Source organism: Lissotriton vulgaris, chromosome 4_1 (assembly GCF_964263255.1).
Source record: "Lissotriton vulgaris chromosome 4_1, aLisVul1.2, whole genome shotgun sequence".
Taxonomy (NCBI): Eukaryota; Metazoa; Chordata; class Amphibia; order Caudata; family Salamandridae; genus Lissotriton; species Lissotriton vulgaris.
In genome coordinates, this window is record NC_141691.1 from 1,988,487,462 (window position 1) to 1,988,501,056 (window position 13,595).

Below are 13,595 nucleotides of genomic sequence, written 5' to 3' on the forward strand. Positions count from 1 at the left end.
GGATCCGGTCCAGTGCATTCAGTACTTGGGAGCCACCATCAATACGCTGTCAGCAAGTGTGTCTCCTTCGGAGGAGCGACGGCGATCAATCCTTCGGAAGGCTCAGGCTCTTATGACCGCTCCATCTACAACAGTGAGGACGGTGTCTTCTCTACTGGGGTCGATGGCCTCTTGTATCTTCCTCACGCCTCACGCACGGCTGCACATGAGACCTCTGCAGGAGTACTTGGAGGACCAGTAGGACCAGAGGAGAGGGTCTTGGGACGACGAGATACGACTGTCTCTGCATGCTCTTCAGTCTCTGAAGTGGTGGTGTTCAGCGGAGAATCTCCTCAAGGGGGTTCCTTTCAACAAGGACATTCCCACTCAGACCATCGTGATGGATGCTTCTCTCCACGGCAGGGGAGCGCATTCCGGAGACCTACAGATTTAGGTAACGTGGTCCCCGACGGAGTCCACGTACCACATCAACTTCCTGGAACTCAGAGCTGTTCACTTGGCACTGAAGGCTTTTCATCCATCCTTCCAGACCAACTCTCTGCTTGCACAGACGGACAATACGACCACGATGTATTACCTCAACAAGCAGGGGGGCTCGAGATCACGCACTCTGTATCAGGAGGCGCAGGCGATCTGGCACTGGCTTCTGGCCACAGGATTGACGAGCACGGCTACCCATCTGCCAGGTGTGCAGAATGTTCAGGCAGACGCACTGAGCAGACTGATTCAGGAAAACCACAAATGGGTCATAAACGACGACGTACTAGGAGAAGTCTTCGCAAGGTGGGGGACTCCAGACCTAGATCTGTTTGCCACCGCCGAAAACAGCAAATGCTGAGACTTCGCCTCCAGGTACTACCAGCAAGGGACGATGGGGAATGCACTATGGATCAACTGGTCGAACAGCTTTCTGTACGCTTTTCCACCCATTCCCCTGATTCCGGCGGTGCTCATCAAGCTGTCCCGGTCCAGGGCTCGGATGATATTGATTGCCCCGGAATGGCCAAGACAGTGGTGGTTCACGGACCTGCTTCACTGGTCTTTCCTTCCTCACATTCGGTTGCCGTGTAGGCCGGACCTTCTCGCGAAGTTCGGGGGCAGATGGTACACCCGAACCTCTCGTCTTTGAGTTTGGCGGCATGGCTCCTGAGATAGTGCAATATGGCCATTTGAATCTGCCCGAAGATTGTATGGACATACTGAAGGAGTCTAAGCGACCTTCCACTAGGACTTCCTATGCTTACAAGTGGAAGAGATTCTGCATCTGGGGCAAGTCCAAGAACTATGACCCTACGAGATGCAAGGAAGATGTCATCTTTCCTTATCTTCTACATTTGGCGCGGTCTGGCCTTAATGTTCATTCCATTAGGGTTCATCTCCCTGCATTGACGGCCTACAGGAAATGCCCTTCACAGACTTCCTTCTTCCAGGTCCCTGTGATCAAAGATTTTTTGGAAGGCTTGAATAAAGTATTCCCTCCTGTCAGGCTTCCTCCGCCTTCATGGGAACTGAATGTGGTGCTGTCCAGATTGAAGAAGGAGCCCTTTGAACCTATTCATAAGGCTTTGTTGCAGCACCTGTCCTGGAAGGCGGCGTTCCTCGTGGCCATTACATCGGCCCGCAGGGTGAGTGAAATTCAGGCGTTGTGTTGCCAAGAACCTTATACTGTATTTCATGCTACTAAGGTTGTTATGCGTACTCACCCGAAATTTCTTCCAAAGGCTATTTCTGATTTTCATGTCAACCAGACTATAACTTTGCCTACGTTCTTTCAGAATCCTTCGTCTCCAGCGGAAAGGTCCTTGCATTCCCTGGATGTTAGGATGGTGCTGATATTTTATCTGGATAAGACCAAAGATATTCGTAGGTCAGACCAATTGTTTATCAATTATGAATCAGTCAGGACAGGTCTTGCGACCTCTAAGCAGTCCATTTCTAGGTGGATTGTGTCCTGCATACTACTGTGTTACCAGAAGGCTAATAAGACCTTAGGAGGTAAGCCTAAGGCTCATTCCACCAGGGGCAAAGCTGCCACGACAGCCTTGCTCCGTAATGTGCCGATTGCAGAAATCTGCAAGGCCGCCACTTGGAAGTCGGTTCATACTTTTGCTAAGCATTACTGCCTGGACACGGATGCCAGGGCAGACGGTCAGGTTGGGCAGGCTTCGCTGCGAAATCTGTTCGCACAATAGTGGTGTTCGTTCTCGTTCTCCACCGCCGCTTTGGTGTGGGGATGGGCTTGCCATTCTATTCACTAGATTATGACTATACACAGAGAACCCCTACTACAGAAGGAGTAGTTTCTGTCCTGTAACTCCAGTTTTGTAGTAGGGGTATCTCTGTTATAGTCATAAGCGCCCGCCCTCCTCCCCCCTCCCCGGTGGAGAGGGATTCTCATGTAAGGAATGCTACAGGTCTAGCGTTCTACGCCTTCAAAAAGAACTGAAAGTAAAAGGGACCTGCAGGGCATTCTGGGATACTGTGAAGTTCTGGAAAGTTCTCTTAAAGGCACAGTATCCTGTTTTGAGCCACATAATGGCAGCCTATGGGGCTTGTCTGTCCAGGTCTTCCTCTCTATCATTCCAGAGGGGTTTTTGCTGCTGAAGCAAGGGTAATCTGGACAGGCTTTGCTGTTTGTGGATTTTTGGTGGAAATTCTAGTTGAACTACTGAGCAGTGTAGCCTGTTATATAGGCTGCATGATCTGTCTTTAAATTCTCTCTTCAGTGTCTGTGCAGTTCTGCATTTTTTCGACACCTTAAGAGATTATTTTTGATTGCTCCGGGGTCCATGCACATGGGCGGGACTATTCACTAGATTATGACTATAACAGAGATACCCCTACTACAGAACTGGAGTTACAGGACAGAAACTACTTCTTACTTACCTGTACACTATGGTTCTCCAGTATTATCTTTCATAGATTCACATGGCCCGCCCACCTCATTACATTAGGTAGACCACCTTTTATCTCTGGTTTCCTGCATAGCTCACTCTTGGGCGGTAGGAAATCTGAGGTATGGTGGCTCTGCTGGGAATGGTGTAGGCTGGGGCTGGCTGCTGATTGGCTGTAGCTTGGGCCACATAATGAGGTTACCCTCTGGTTTCACTACTCTATGGTTTCAGGCAGTTTTTTCTTCTACTGCTATGGTTATTATTTACCGGGAGACCCCCACCAGGGCCGGCCTTAGGCATGTGCAAGCTGTGCACCTGCACAGGGCCACCAAATCCCAGGGGCCACCACATCAATATATATCCTTAATATAATAATCCTCTGAGGATGGATACATATTTGTGTGGGGGCCCCTGGCAGGGATCTGGTGGCCTCTGGCTCTATACAACTTCCAAACACCATGTCCCCCCCTCTTCACTGGCCTCCATGCTCCGCCCCACCCGGACCCCCTCTTCCGGGGCCCCCTATCTACGCTCCCTGCCCAGGGCCACCATGAACCTAGAGCCGCCCCTGCCCCCACCATGACGACGGGGAAGATACAAGCATGTGAATCTATGAAAGATAATACTGGAGAACCATAGTGTACAGGTAAGTAACTAGTTCTTTACTATTTTAGAAATGCCACTTCTAGAAAGTGGACATGTCTCTGCTCTTACGCTCTGTGTGCCTTACAGCCTGTATGTAATACACACCTGCGGTAGGTGACCGTTCCCTTGGTGCATTCCTTCTCGACAGACATAGGAAGGGCCGGATGTGATTGAACACCCATCTGCATTCAGATGGGTCATAATGGGTGGACCCGTCACTCCGGCACTTAAAAGGGAAGTGGCCTAACCCCATACAAAGGACTGATCAGCCCCAGCTGGTAGTCTGGATTGGGGGCTGGGATTGAAAGGGATACCAGTGCTCTTCAAAAGCCCTCTTTGAAGTTTCCCCTCACATAAAGGCACATTTGGGTATAAGTATTGGGTCTCTGACCACAGGAAATTAGAGACTTCAGCTTCTTGAACCGAACCTCTGTCAATGGACTGCAGTGATGCTCAACGGACTCAACAGGACTGCTTTTCTGGAAGGACTGCTTTCCTGTTTGTTACCCTTCTCATTGACTCTGTTGGAAGGAGAGCTGGGCTCTGCCTTCCCTCCAAAGCGATCTCCAACGGCATGTTAGCTTGCCTCTTGTTTCTGAAGTCACAGGGACACAAAAGACTTCTTGCAATTCTGCTGAACTCTGCAGCTGAATTTCCGCCAACTCTGAAAAGAAGTGATGCCAATCCTCCCTGTATAGCCTCTCTGAACTGATGTCAGATGGTGCAAAATCTCACTGTGCAAACTGTGACCTAGGACCCAAGGTCCTGTGTTCAGTGGGCTAAGAGGGTCCCATTAGCCGGCCCATGCTCTATTGTGGTTGGCCTGAACTTTGGATCGGCACTGGTCCCGCACGACCTGAAGCAACCTACTTCTGAGTGCTGTATTGCATTTATTTCTTCAACATCTAATTGATAGATTTGGATTGCTATTTGTCTTGTTTGACTCTGATAAATATTCTCTTTTTCTAAAATGTTGTGGAGTCTTTTTGTGTTGTACCTACTGTGTTGCTGTATGAATTGTTGCACAAATATTTTACACATTGCCTTGTAAAATAAGCTTGATTGCTCTTTGCCAAGTTACCAGAGAGTAAGCTCAGGATAATTTGTGGTTGTGTTGTGACTTTCTCCAATTAGAATTGTGATCCCTAATTGGACCGGGTGCATACCTCTACCAATTGGAGACCCATTTTCAAACAGCTGCGTAAAGTGAATCCTGTTTCCACACCTATGGGTGAACTTAGTTCAATGCACCTGTGCTAAATATGAAATGCAGATTTTTGTAATCCAGCCGGACCCAACCGAATACATAAATGAACTTCAAAGAGGATTTTTTTTTTGTCAGGGACTTCACCAGGCGCTAAGCTTAACCCCTTGACTGCTGGCCCGTTTCCGCCCCTGTGCTGTAAACAAATGAACAGGGGCGGGCCATGACGAACCCCAGCCGTCATCAGCACACGAGCACTGTAGTGCATGACGGCTGGGGTTCGTCATCAGCATGCAAGGGGTTAATATACACAAACTTGTGACTACACAAAACAGTGTATGGTGCAACTAGGCAAGGGGATAAGCCCTATAACTCCTCATTTAAGTATCGGCAAAAACCCACACAGAACAACAAAGACCAAGCACCTAGGCACACATGAAAGGTAAATCGGTGTGATATAGACCAGTGTAAATAATAAAATACGGTATTCTTCAAATGGCTGGAACAGTCCTCAAATGTTAGTAAAAAGTTCAGTCCTTTAATTCCTTGCGAACGTCAACAAACCAGCCGACACATGTTTCGTTGCGTTGAGGAGAATTGCTCCGCGACTTCTTCAGACAAACATGAAGTAGGTCTGGATAGTCGCTCAGCCGGTGATAATTCCAACCCAGCTGGGCTCTTTCCAGTCCAGGCAAAAACATGATGTTCGAGTTTGTCAGGAATGCGGTAAAACCAATTATGATCTGCAAATGTCAATCCGGTTAGAAGCTACCTGGAACAGAGTGATCCGCCGTGGGGGCTCTGGGATTTTTCAGAATCTCGATGTGAGAGCTTATGAACAACTACAATACAATTATTGGTTACATCGGAATACTGAACCCCCTACGATGTACAGCCCTTCTGGTCTGATGTCTCAAGTTGAGTTAAGTTGTGGTGCTGAAATCGCCATCTTCCCAGCTTTCAGGGATAAGCAGACTTTTGTCAGAAAACCCAAAAATGTTGCACAGTTTTGGCATTTTTCTGGTCTATTTTTATCCTTTAAGGTTTCTTTATAGAAACTAACTGTTGAATATAGGGAAAATTGAAAATTATTTGAAAAAAAATTGCCATTTGTGTCGTAGACTTTTTCACCTGTAACTTCTTCTAATTATGACAGCTGTTTGAAAGCAATATACGGTTATATCCACTGGACCTTTCTGGTTGTGGGGATATATAGGACTTGTAGGTTCACCAAGAACCCGACAAACCTAGAGCCAATAACTGAGCAGCGTCTTGCAATGTTTTTTTTTTTTTATGTATCGGGTATATAGCAATTAATTTGGGAAAATATATACATGGAAAATCGGTAGAAAAGACACCAATGTATTTCTGAAATTGGAACAAAATATAGAGTTGGGCTGACCTCCACCCTGAATAAAAAATAAATAAAATCCAGAGGGTTTTCTGCCCCCTCGGGCGGTTAAAGGGTTATTGCACCAATATGCCTCCGGGGAGGGGCAGAAAGACTGTGGTAATTTTTTGTGGGGTGGGGGCATTATCATGCCCATTCTGGGCAGCCCCCACCCTTACATTATAAAAAAAATCCCTGGTGCCTAGTGGTCTTTCTGCCCCCCCCCCCACAGGTAGATCAGGGGCTATTGCCCCATCTGCCCCTAAGGGGCGTAGAAAGACTTGCATTTTTTGGAAGGGGTGGGGGCATTGGCCTGCCCATCTTGACCAGCCCCCACCCCTATATCAATAAAAAAATCCCGGATCTATAATGGGCTTTCTGTCCCCGGGGGGGGCAGAAAGGCTGGAATTTCACTGGAGGCGGGGGCCTTCTCATGCCCATTTTGGGCAGCCCCCACCCCAACATCAATAAAAAATCCCTCGTTTCTAGTGGGCTTTCTGCCCCCGGGGGGGGGGCAGAAAGACTGACATTTCTCTGGAGGGGAGTGCGGGCAATGCCCCCACCCAAATGTCAATAAAAAAAAATCCTGGTGCCTAGTGGGCTTTCTGCCCTACCCCCTCCTCCCCCCCCGGGGGCAGATTGGGGGCTATTGCCCCGTGTGCCCCCTGAGGGACAGAAAGACTGACATTTCTCTGGGGGGTTTGGGGGCATTGCCAAGCCCTTTTTGGGCAGGCCCAACCCCAACATCAATAAACAAAAATCCCTGGTTTCTAGTGGGCTTTCTGCCTCACTGGGGAGGGGGGGGGGGGGGGGGTTGGGGGCTACAGTAAGATTGTTGTGCCCAAACAAATATGGGGGAGCAAAGGCCCTTGCCCAAGGGGCTGCTCCTCCCCTCCCTGGTGCTAGTGGGTGTTACCCTGCTTGTGGACCGCCATCCTGGGGTGCTTTCCAATCAGGGATCCACTAGGGAAGGGTATAATTGGAAAGGAGAGATTCTCCCCTTTCCAACGATACCCCGCCCATCCTTTTCGGTGCTCAGGGGCTGAGATCGCCCCACAAGCACCGAAACAATGAAACAAATAATTTTCATTTTCATTGCAATGACGTCCGCACAGGAGGTTGGGGAAGCTCTTCCCCCAACCTCCCGCCAAGGGTTAAGCACACTTTCAAAAAGCCTTCTTCAGCCCCGTCAACGACCACCTTGTCGACGTTGGCACGGACTATGACGAAATCTCCACAGATTGCCGTTGGAGTGACTTCGTCGACGACAAAGAGTTCAACACTATCAGTCTCGTCGGTGTCTCTTTCGTCGACTATCAAGAAGAATGTACCGTCGACAACCACCCCGTCGTCGACCGCTTCGATGACAAAGTCCCTCGTCAACAGCAGTGTCTATTACAATCCGATGATTCCTCGTCGGCGACGTCTATACCAACGACTACCTCATTGAGGACGCCTACGTCAGGACTATAAATGTCATATTTTCATCATAAAATTACACGGAGGCTGTCGCCTTCTCTTGGATTGCCCAGCAGGGTTCAACCTTTGCCACCCTCGTACCTTTTGGATGAGGAGGAGATTCAGATGAAGATAGTATGTTTAGGGCTGCAAGAAGTCCCTCCGAACTTATTGTTAAGTATCCAGAGGATTCTGATTATGACTATCAGGACATGGAGAAGTATTACCTGGAGGACCCTCATCAGCAACAACCACAGATGGTTTGTCTTCCTTCAGCCTTGGTCTCTGATATGCAATTTATGATCTCTGACTACAGAAAGAGGTTTCCTACTTCTGCGCCGTCTCCTGCTCCAGTGTTCCCATCGCCACAGAGAGTGCACGTACCACCTCCACCACCTATTCCTTTTGAAGTGCCGGTGCCACCCCTTCCTTCTACAGACGATGAGGATGAAGGACAGGAAGAAGGGGAGCTTCATAATACGCAGTCACATCATGACAAAAGGAACGACTGTGTTATCCCTCTTCCCGCATCGCCTTTACCTCCTCAGGCGGACTCACCTCCTGAAGATATAGGAGGTTTCCATAATCTCCTGGAGAGAGCTGTCCAGATTCAAACTACTAATGCCCTCTCGCCAACAGGACTGTTTCCTTTACAATTTCAAGGAACTTTATAAAAAATCTGTTAGGTCGATGCCCATCACTGGCGCTATTGGGACGCTACAACAGACAAATGTGGTCAGGTATTGCACCATATTTGGAGTCCTTTCCGCAGGAATCTAAAGACGAAGCAAGAAAGGTTCTTCTGGAAGGCGAAAGGTCGGCTTCTGAAATCATAGATTGCCCTATGGACATAACTTCAACTGGTTTCCGCCAACTGCCTAGTGCGGAGCTAAGGGTGGCTTAAGGCAACAACATTCCGGCCTGAAATACAAACCAAGATCCTGGATATGCCTTATGACAGACAACTCCTTTTTAGTACCCACATTGATGAGGCCCTCCAAGGCATTTTAAAAGACACAGATATACAGCCAGAGCCCTGGGTACACTTCAATATAAAAACACCACTTTTTGTGGCTCAAGGGGTAGAGGTAAATACTCTAATAGAGGAGACTACCAACAACATAGGTCTTCATATTCCTCCTCTAACCAGTACAGGCTGCAGTTTCTGTAAAGACCGCAAGCGCAGACTTCATACAACAAGTCAATTTGTGGAAAAGCCGTACGGCAGAAGAATTCTGCGCAACGTCAATGACTTTTCTCTACCACCAGTCTCTGTTTCTTTTCCACCTTCCAGAGTGGGAGGAAAAATTATTTCCCACTATCTTCACAATTGGAGTCAAATCACTACGGATCGTTGGGTTCTTCAACTTGTGCAGTTCGGGCATTCCCTAGAATTTGTCCAAACCCAACCGCCAACGCCCCCTCAACATATGAATCACAAGCATCTGCACCTCTTACTCATGGAAATATCATCAATGCTCCAGAAGGGTGCGATAGAACGAGTACCTGTCCATCAAAGAGGAAAAGGTTTTTGCTCCTGGTTCTTCTTGGTGCGAAAGAAAGAAAAGAAATGGAGACCGATCCTAGATTTGAGAAGTCTAAATATCTGAAAAAACAATCATTTCGCATGGTCACTATCCAGGAAGTCCTACAGCTTCTCAATGCACTACATGGCATCCTTGGACCTCCAGGATGCCTACTTTCATATTCCGATCCACAAAAGGCACAAAAGTTTCAAAGGTTTGCTGTAGCAGGCAGGCATTACCAATTATGAGTCATGCCTTTCAGGCTCACGTCAGCCCCACACATTTTCACAAAATGCCTTGCACCAGTGGCTGCATTTCTCAGGCAACAGCATCATCAAATCTTTCCATATCTCGATGACTGGCTCGTCAAGGCACCCTCGCTCGACAGCGCAAGATAGTCTTCCAAAGCCTGTCTGCGGCTTTTCAGTAGATTGGGTCTTACCCTCAACCCAGACAAGTCAATTTCACAGCCTTCTCAGCGAATAACATTTCTGGGAGATATCCTAAATACGGTCCTGAAAAAAGCTTCTCCATCGCAGGAGCGGCAACAAAAACTCCTACAATTGGCAGAACGAGTGCGCATTAGAAAGTCTTTCAGTGCACCTTTTCAAATCTCTCCTCGGAATGATGTCTTCCTGCATCATCCTGGTTCCATACCGTCATCTCTGCATGCGTCCTCATCAAGAGGCTCTCTCTGCGCAATGGATTCAAGTTAGCAGATCCTTCGACCACATACAGGTGACTCTTCAGATGGTTGCCACTCTCAACTGGTGGATTCAGACACACAATCTGTCTCGACGCCTATCCTTCCTGACTCTAGCGTCTCCTCAGGTTAGAACCACAGATGCATCTCTGGAGGGTTGAGGAGCCTTCCTCCAGGAGCTTCAAATCAGCGGGAAGTGGTCACCTCCCGAACGAAAACTACACATAAACCTCCTAGAACTCAGAGCTGTCTACCTGGCCTTCCTGGCTTTCCGTATCAGAATAAAAGGTTCGCAAGTGCTTATCAAGACGGACAATACTACAACAATGCACTACCTGAACAAGCAGGGAGGGACTTGTTCGCTCTCACCGTCTCAAGTATCACAAAAAATCTGGAACTGGTCTCTTTGGAACAAAGTTTCTCTACGAGCGGAGTAAGTTCCAGGAAAGGACAATGCATTGGCAGACTCACTGAGCAGAATGCAGACCACCTGCCACGAGTGGGAGTTAAACCAACACACTCTCAACAGCATCTTCTCTCTGTAGGGCGAACCCCTGTTGTTTTTTTTCGCCACACGGCAGAACGCCAAATGCCAACACTTCACAAGCTGGCATCCCCAACAGGAATTTCTATGGAATGCATTTTCAATAGCATGGTTCGGCGTATTCGCCGACGCCTTTCCGACAATTCCACTGATCCCCAGGATCCTCAGGAAGATGAAAGCAGAACCTTGCACGCTGATTCTAATAACCCCTGCTTGGCCTCGCCAACATTGGTTCACAGAGCTTCATCTCTACTCCCTGCAAACACCAATTCCATTGCCGCTGTTTCCATCTCTCCTCACAATGAATCCGGGACAAGTCCAGCACACAGACCCAGCTTCTCTCAAATTATCGGCCTGGCTCCCGAGTTCCACGAGTTTCAAGATTTGAACATTACTCCGGAATGCAGAGCTGTCCTATCCCGCGCCCGAGAAGATAGCACAAACAGGACTTATTCCTTTAAATGTAAGAGATTCTGTATCTGGTGCAGGTTGGCTAAAGTGCATCCTTTCACATCTTCTCCAGAAGAGATATTACCATACCTTCTTCATTTGGCTACTTCGGGCCTCGCCCACGCTTTCATCAAAGTTCACCTGTCAGCAATATCCTGTTTCAAGAGATCTTATACTGGACCTTCTCTTTGGTCGAACAGATTAATAAAACAGTTTCTCAAAGGTCTGTTTCGGACTTTCTCTCCTGTGAAGTCGCCACCTCCAACATGGCAATTAAACACAGTACTTTCTTAGCTGATGAAGCACCCTTTTGAGCCGATACACAGAGCTGACCTCAAGTTCTTATCTTGGAAGACTGCGCGCCTTTTAGCTCGTGCATCTGCACGGCGAGTTAGTGACCTTCACACTTTCACGATTCAAGATCCCGTTCTACAATTTAAGGGTAATTCTTCGGACTAACCCAAAATTTATCTCAAATGTACCATCTGACTTCCACTTAAATGAGCCTATTGTGGGGGAGGAGCTACGCTGGCAAACAAGATCGCTGCTAAGGCTCCCGGCTCCGCCGACCTCCGTATCCCGCCACAAGATCCTGTACATTATCCTGATGTTACGCCCAGTACCTGTGTGAATGAACTGTTCCTCAGCCCGATGGTGAAATCCGGAAACTTTTATCGGCTGGTTTGACGAAGTTACATCGAGTTGAAGATTGTGGCCTACTCCAGCGGTGAAGGCGGGGCCTCGTATCTGCAAAGCCAGGCTGCAGTGCAACAACATCAGCTGAGAGACCCAGGCAGGGTTAGGTCAATCGTAGTGGAAGCTTCTTTTACGCCCGAATTTGGCAGCGGTTGTTTTCTTTGCTCAGTATTGATGGAGGAGTGACTTTGCTTGCTGCTGACTGTGGGTGGGGGTCCCCGTCCCGCGGACCCGGTGTTGGTCCCCGCCGGGGTTCGGTGAGTCTGGGCCCCGGCCTGCGGCGTTAAGCCGGGTGAATGCGGCAGCAGATAACGACGGGTCGCCCTTTCGTGATCCCGTTTGTCCCCCCCGGAGATGCCAGATTCTCCCGGGGAGGTGATTGTGATTGGTATCGGGCGTGAGACTATGGATCGAACAGTGCCTGACCATCGCTGAGGTCAATATTGGCAGAAATATGGGCGTTTCACTCACAAGTGGATGTTTTATTTAACAAATTGGATGCAAGCCTATCTGAGATGCTGCTTGTGGTACCGGACCCTGTCCCACTGTTGGAACGTTTGAAAAAATGGGCCAGCAAGGGATTTTGTTTGAAATTATCAGTTTCAGCAAAAGAAGGGACTCCGGTTGAATGGGGTACCCACACTACCATTAGTTAGTGGCTGGATGTGATTTCTCTAATACAGATCAAATGATGTTACCACACTAACACAATGAATTGAAAAAATACAATAACCAGGTTGTTGGTTCAAAAGATTATTATTTTCTGTAGAAAAGGTGAGTTCAGTCCTTGTTAAAAATAGGGTACAAAGAGATGCATTTGAGACATAGAAGGAGTATCTTATATGCTCCAATCAAACATCACAAAATAAGTCTATGCTGCTGGTAAATAGTAACACAATGATTTCAAATCAATACAAGAAAATCAATGATAACTGATAAGTAGTAAGCAGGATTAGACTTGGTAGTCGACGTTTCGGTCTTTTGGAAAGTCGTTTCATAAGACCATCATCAGGACAAAGACTTTATGCATTGTAATTGATGACCCTAAAGAACAAGCATTTACAATGCAACGGTTTCGCCTTTGCAAAAGTTAGAGCTATTGGCATTGCTCATGACATTATTTTTATTTATGTTTTCTTTTTAAAACATAAATAAATGGCATTGTCATTTACAATGCCAATAGCAGGGCAGGAGAGCAAGCACAAGTCTGCAAATGTAAAGGATGCTTGATAGCCAGTACTGGCTTTAATTGATACTGTAGGACAAATCTAGTACTTGCTGTCGTGATACTTTTGTAAGAAAGACCATAATAGAAGAGAAAAAAAAAAGTTGAACATGCACGTAGCTTTCTTTGTTTAGCTGCCTTCCTGGTTGGGTTTTCCAAGTTAGTAAAGTAGAATAGTAATTATGGTTGGACAAATGAATACACTCTGGCAGTCTGGGATAAAGCAATAACAGCCTTTATTTTTATTAATCAATTTTAAAAGCACCAAGTTATAATATTTCAAATCAAAGTATCTGTTGCAGTTAACTTTATCACAAGTATTAGGCCTGACGTTTGCCAAGACCTTTCTATTTTAATCTGTATATGTAATATGCACAATTACAGGGGCTTTTAGCCAGCTGAGTTTTTTCGGCTGTTGTGCCAGTTCCACTTTTTTTTCCCACCCACAACATACAACATGGAACCAGGTAAGGGGTCAAACCCATGTCAGCCCTGCACTCATTTCACTGTTTGTGATAGCATTCTGCTCCTTCACAAGCACAACATCTGTACACAAAGTAGCTCACTTCATTGCTGGAGATTACGTGTGTTTTTGTAACAAATAATGTTGCTATTAACGCATGTTTATGGCACGAACCGTGCAGCTCCCCCAAACACTAATGTTTTACAAAAAAAATGCCAAAAACAAGCATTGCCATTATTGGCTTGTTGTATTTATTACTATGCGCATACTAAAACACTTGTTCCAACTACCTTGTGTATTCACAAAAAAAAAGGAAAAGATTAAAGCAAATGTAAACAGCAAACTGTCACCGGGGGCGCGATTTGAATTAAGTAAGGCCGCAGGTGCAATGCAAGAT